Genomic DNA, 6,310 nt, shown 5'->3' with positions numbered 1-6,310 from the left:
GGCCCTTCCACAGGGCTGTAGTCAAGGGGTGTTAGGAGTTCAACACCCTCCCAAATTTTTCAGGTTTTTTAAAAAAACCTGGCTTACTCATGAATTTTTACTGGTTAACCAAATCCCCATGAGTGTCCACTGAAGTTTATCTGTCCTGAGTGTCCACTGAAGTTTATGATAAGGGAGGAATATAAATACTGTAAATAAATAAATAAGGTAGAAATGGTAAAGGAAACCTAGTTAAAAATGAAAGACATATACGAAAGAGAAAAAAGCAATTAAACCATCATAAAAATAACACCAGTGAAAAACAGAAATCGAGGCAATATCAAGTCAAAGTCTAACACATTGTACAAGGCCACATTTTGTCTTTAAAACACCTTATGGATCTGAATAAAGATACAAAGAGTTCTAATCTAAGATTATATAGGAATACATTTGCAGACCCTGGAAGCAGCCACCAAGAAGGCCTTCTCCTATGTTCCCACCAAATACACCTCTGAGTATGGTGGGACAGATATCAAAACACGGCCAGTTGTGTAATATAGAGCTGCTCTTGTTTAGGATTGTCTCATATGCTTTTAAAAATTAACTATCACAGGGTTGTATTCTCAAACAGGAGCAACTGGTGGTTAGACGGTCAGTGGAGTTGCATCTACACTGTAGAATTAATGCAGTTTGACACAGTTTAACTGCCATGGTGAAACACTATGGAAACCTGAGAGTTGCTATCTCTGCCAAATAGTCCTGGTGTCTCACCAAACTATAACTCCCATGGTTCAATAGCATTGAGCCATGGCAGTTAGAATGGTGTCAAACTGCACCAATTCTACAATTTTTCTTCAAACTGCTCTGGATTTTCCATTGAATCAGTGGTTCTCAACCGGTGGGTCCCCAGATGTTTTGGCCTTCAACTCCCAGAAATCCTAACAGCTGGTAAACTGGCAGGGACTTCTGGGAGTCGTAGGCCAAAACACCTGGGGATTCACAGGTTGCGAACCATTGCACTAAATTCTAAAATTGCTATCCAAGGTGCTGAATCTCTTTGGAAAATAGGGATCAATTCCTTTTAAAATATGGACTAACAATGAGAGTGGATTCACATCCCCCACTGATGGTGGAGTCAGCAGCACTGATTCACTCACAATGTGCTTGCAGTTTTTTTTCTGACTTGTGGTGACCACAAGGTAAACTTGTCACCAGGTTTTCTTGTCAGAATTTGTTCAGAGGGGATTTAATTTCACCTTCCTCTGAGGCTGAGAGTGTGTGGCCTGCTCAAGGTTATCAAGTGGGTTTTTATGGATCACTCTGGTCCCTAGAGTGATAATTGAAAGTTCAAATCACTGTGCCATTCTGATTTTCTGCCTCACAATAGCACCCCCCTTCCACTCCTAGATCACTTTTTATGGCCTGAAACACTGCCAGTGCAAACACATTTTCTTCTTGATGTGCCAAAGAAGACAATGTTTCACTGGAGATTAATATAGCTAGGTGGTTAGTGATATTGCTGCTGCCAGTGAACTTGACTGTCAGACAGGCCACTCCTTTAGGTAGAATTAAGAGCCATTCCATACATATTTTTGTTAGAGAGTTGTGTTCACTAGCCAATAAAACTCTCATAGGAAACTGCAGCCATCTGGGGCTTCCTGAAAAACATACCTGTGTGACGCACTTGATCTCATTTGTCCTGTTTGAACTTTACATGCAGGTGGGCAGGTAGGGCTGGTGGGGGTGCATGTGACCCACAGCTTCAGGTGCTTTTGCCATACCCATCATCCCACTGCCTATCTTATCTGGGAAACAATGATCTTGATCAGAAAGATTACTGGGAGCAGGAAGAAATTAACATTGTCCAGTCCACATCCAATCCTGCAATATGGCATTTAATTTTTTAAGGTGTTTGTTTACAACATCAAGGAGGAAAGTCCTGTGGTTGAGATCGAGGCAGCTGGAGTTTCACATGAATGTAAAGCAATGTAACTAAAAAGCTGATGTGCTACGCTTTGATGGATACAAGATGAGAAGCACCATCCTATGAGCAGAAAAGAGTAAATACAGCATCAGAATTACTAGCAACCACTGTTACCTACAGTGTCTCTCTTGAAATCCCCTGGAAGCACAGAGCAGGCCGACCAACTGTAGCCCTATTACTGGGGAAATCCCAGTGGCACCATAAATTTCATTTTATGGTTTTAACCATCTGCTGGCTCTGCAGTTCATGGATAGGAAATGTATCTACAGTAAGTCTGTGTGATCAATGAAAAAAAAGTTTCAATACTCATTCCAAAATTGGGGAGGAGGATGAATTGTTTTTGAGGGTGTTTCCGAAAATATGGACCTAATTTTTTTTTGTAACTGTAATGAAGTAATTATTTTTGTGACTTTTTTTAAGTAATTGAGCAAGTGGGAAAACTACAGGGGCTCATTTATCTCATTTTTAGAGCTATTATGATGAAACTTGCTATAATTGTACCACACATTTTCCACTGCTAGCCCACCAAATTTCAGAACATTACACTTATTCACAATTTTTTGAATTTTTTACAAACAATATTTTGTTTTTTTTAACTACAAGAACTATCTACTTGAATTTTATATACAATGCATCAGATAACCAGGGCATCAATCCCCAAAAGTTTCAGAATGATTCACACATCTACTGATTTTTGGGGATTTTAAAAAGTTTAGACAAAAAAATTATACCCAAAAAGCCACAACAGCAATCCCCTTGAATGTCTGTCTAACAGTGCATGTGTAACATATGGTACACAATTAACCATAGAACATCAACTTAGCACAGATGTATACTATTATTTACTTTAGCCCTCTTTGCAGATTTAATAATTTTATTTATTATTAATAGATTGACTCTGAACAGCTGGCTGCTGAAGACCTCATTGGGCTTTCTGATGCTCAGCACTGCATTCTTGGAAATGTAGTTTAGGGCAGTGCCTTTTGAATTCCCTGCCACAGGGGCCTCACCTTCTCAAACTATATTTCCCAGAATGCTGTGTGCTCAGTCTCCCACCCAGCCCAGCTAACTGCCCTTTCTCTTGGCGATCAGCAAACAGCCTCGGTCTAGCAATGGCCTTTTTGGCTTTAACAAAGTTGCTTAATGCTTATACTGAAAATTAAACTGACTTTGAGAGGCTTCCAAATGTTACAGAATCTTAACAAAAATTATTGGTGAGTGTTTCAATTCGTAACCCCCCCCCCTTTTTTTGGATGTTTCTTAATAGCAATTCATTTACGTGAATCTAACGAATTACTAACGACTCACGGGACTAATGATAATTTTGCACAGCCCTAATATACAGGTGTAGTTGTGGTGGTGGCAATCCATAAATGAGGGCACTGTGTCTTTAAGCTGCTTCTAACTGATGGTGTTCATGAGATTTTTTTTTTTTTGGTCGGCCTTTGTCTTCCCCAGTCAAGGCCACCCAGTGAGCTTCCATAACCAAAGTAGTGAATCAGACCCTGGTCTTCAGAGTTGTAGCTTAGGACTCAAAACCACTACACCAAGCTGACTGTCTCCCAAATAGATACACCCCTGTAAAGAACCCTGGGTTTCTCAGGAAAAATTAGAAAGGTATAGAAAGAGAAAAGCATTACTTTAAAGTGAGTGATGGATCACCCTGATTCTAATCTTAACTAGGGTAGATCAATGTTCCCTTGAGACGTATATGTTTGTGTGTTCTAATTGATTCAGTCGGCCTACTCTATTTGGAACTCAATGTTTAAACTCCCTAAATTTAACCTCCCCCCCCCCCCAAAAGGAATATTTTCAAGCTCTTGATTGCAGGCATCTTCATTGGAAAGGAGCCTCTTGTGAGGGTTTTGTCATGAGCTAGGATTGGGATATATGAAATGCTAAAATTAGGTACCACCCTCTTGAGACGTAATTTGAATGGTTACATTCATTTCCAAGGGGCGAGGCTTCATGTTGTTTGTTTTGAACCAGACACTGAACTCAGGCAAGCCTGAGCTTGCTTTGCTGCATGTTCTCGATTAGGGAAGCATCTCTGGACAAGCCTCGGCTTGTCTTACCATATGTCACATCCCACAGAATGACGTCTCTCCCCTGCACTCAGTCCAGAGGTTTCTATAAATACATTGCAAGTCATTTGCAGAGCTCTTCAGCCTAGAATGGGCGGGGAACCTGAAGGACCACACGCTCTCATGGGCAATTCATGTGGGCTGGTCAAGAGCCAAAATACAGATAGGACCGTTCTTTTTCTCTTTTTTCTTCTCTCTTTCTAGTGCCAGAGTGGCCATGTGCCCTCTTTTACAGAAAATCGTCATCTGTTTGGGGGAAAACAATATATTTTTATCTGTTAGTCATCAGCTTGGAAGTTTTGACAGGCTGAAAGGCAATAAGAACTCTAAACAAAAAAGTACTGTATATACTCATGTATAAGTCGACTTCTTGTATAAGTCGAGAGCAAGCTTTGGGGCTAAAATTGGGTATTTTTATATGATCTGTGAATAAATCAAGGATTATTCTACAGAAAGAGGAAAGAACTAGCAGCACCTCATGTGTACAGCAACCCCTGACTGTCTCCATTTCTGCAAGCATTCAAAAAGAATAGAAGCAACTACAGAGAGAATAATGGGGATTAGTGCTTTTTTGAGGTTCTCCCAGGATGGCCTAAGCTCTCACCTTTCACCATTCTACTCAGAAGTGGCTAATGTATAACATTTAAGGTACAGCAAGGGAAGGGATTTAATAAGGGTGTGTGTGTGTGATGTAATCTTCTCACATTGTTTCTGGGCCCAATTCAAAGTGCAGGTGATTACCTACAAAGCCTTACACAGTTTGTGTGACTGTATCTATTTGCATGACCGTGTCTTCTCCTATGAACCTGCTCGGGCTTTAAGATCTGCCAGGGAGGCCCTTCTCATGCATGGTCCCACCTCTGTCACAAGTGCGGCTGGCCAGGATGAGGGAAAGGGCCTTCTTGGTGGTGGCCCCCCAGCTCTGGAATGCCCTCCCCAAGGAAATCAGACTGACTCCCACTTTAACAATTTTCAGGAAGGAATTGAAAACATGTCTGTGAAGACAGGCTTTTGGAAATGACTAACCATAATTTTAACCATTGCAGTTTAAATGGAATTTTAATTGACTCTAGTGCTCAAACTAGCAAGAGCAGGTCACTTATGACTTGTTTTATTTTTGGTGATTTAAATTGTTTGATTTGTTATGTGTTTTATTATTATTTATGTTCTGTTGTAAGCCGCTCTGAGTTCCTTTGGGTGGTGGGGCGGGATATAAATAAAGCTACATTCATTCAATCATTCATTCACATCCTATACATTTTCTTTCTCATTTAGGTTACTGAAAATATGATACTTATTCAACTTGTTGAATACGTTGTTGGGTGGATCTTCCTTCAATTTCAGAGAAGTTGTGAATTTTTGGCAAGAGAGTGGGACCAGGAGGACGGGACTTGTGTATATTAACAAAACTCTCTGTCTAAAAAAGCCTTAAAGAGATATTTCGTTTTTTAAGTGGGATAAATCCTATATTAAAATAGTGGAAACATGATGTGATGGTGTTATGGGCAGCCTAAAGGGGCAGATTTGGTCCAAGGATCCAAGATTCCTGACTCTCATTTTAAGGCTGGTGTGGAGAAGTCATAGTTATTGTGTTTAATTTTGACTGTTGGAGTATGTATTTGTGTTTAGTTAACAGTAGCTGAAACAGAAGCCATCTTGTTTCAATCCACAGTAGTGCGGTTACCAAGGAGACGAAGGTGGCTAGCTCATCAGAGGGAGAAGTGGGCGGAGCCAAGAAAAGGAAAAAAGGGAGTTTTAAAAAGAGAAGCCAGAGTGAGTGTGTGTGTGTGCGTGGCTGGGCTTTTCAGTCAAGAAGGGCTGAGGAGACAGGCCTGGCAAAAATCTTTAGTCAAGGCAGACTAAAGGGAGCCTAGTTAAGATCTCTAGTTGAGAAAAGACTAGTGATCAGGGATTTTGTCGGTAGTAGATCAAATTAAAAGTTTTATTGTAGTTGGGACATTGTTCACTAAGGAGCTCAGCTGAGTTTAGAGTTTGCTACAATTTATATCATCAGTAGGAGAGTGAGAGTGGATTCACACCAAAGACTACTGTTGTGGTGGTTATAGGAGTTATTAAACCACTTGTTTATTTAAAGTTCCATAAGTAAATCAATCAACCTGCAACCATAAGCTTTGTACGCAATAAACTTGTTGTTCTTTGTTAACAACTGACTCATTTCATCTCATCTGCGTCTGTGGAGCCAAATTTCATCGGTGATAATTCAAAAGCCTCACGTTGGTGGCAGTTACCTTAATAAATCACC

This window comes from Anolis carolinensis, chromosome 2 (assembly GCF_035594765.1).
Source record: "Anolis carolinensis isolate JA03-04 chromosome 2, rAnoCar3.1.pri, whole genome shotgun sequence".
NCBI lineage: Eukaryota > Metazoa > Chordata > Lepidosauria > Squamata > Dactyloidae > Anolis > Anolis carolinensis.
Note: the sequence above shows the minus strand (reverse complement) of the source record.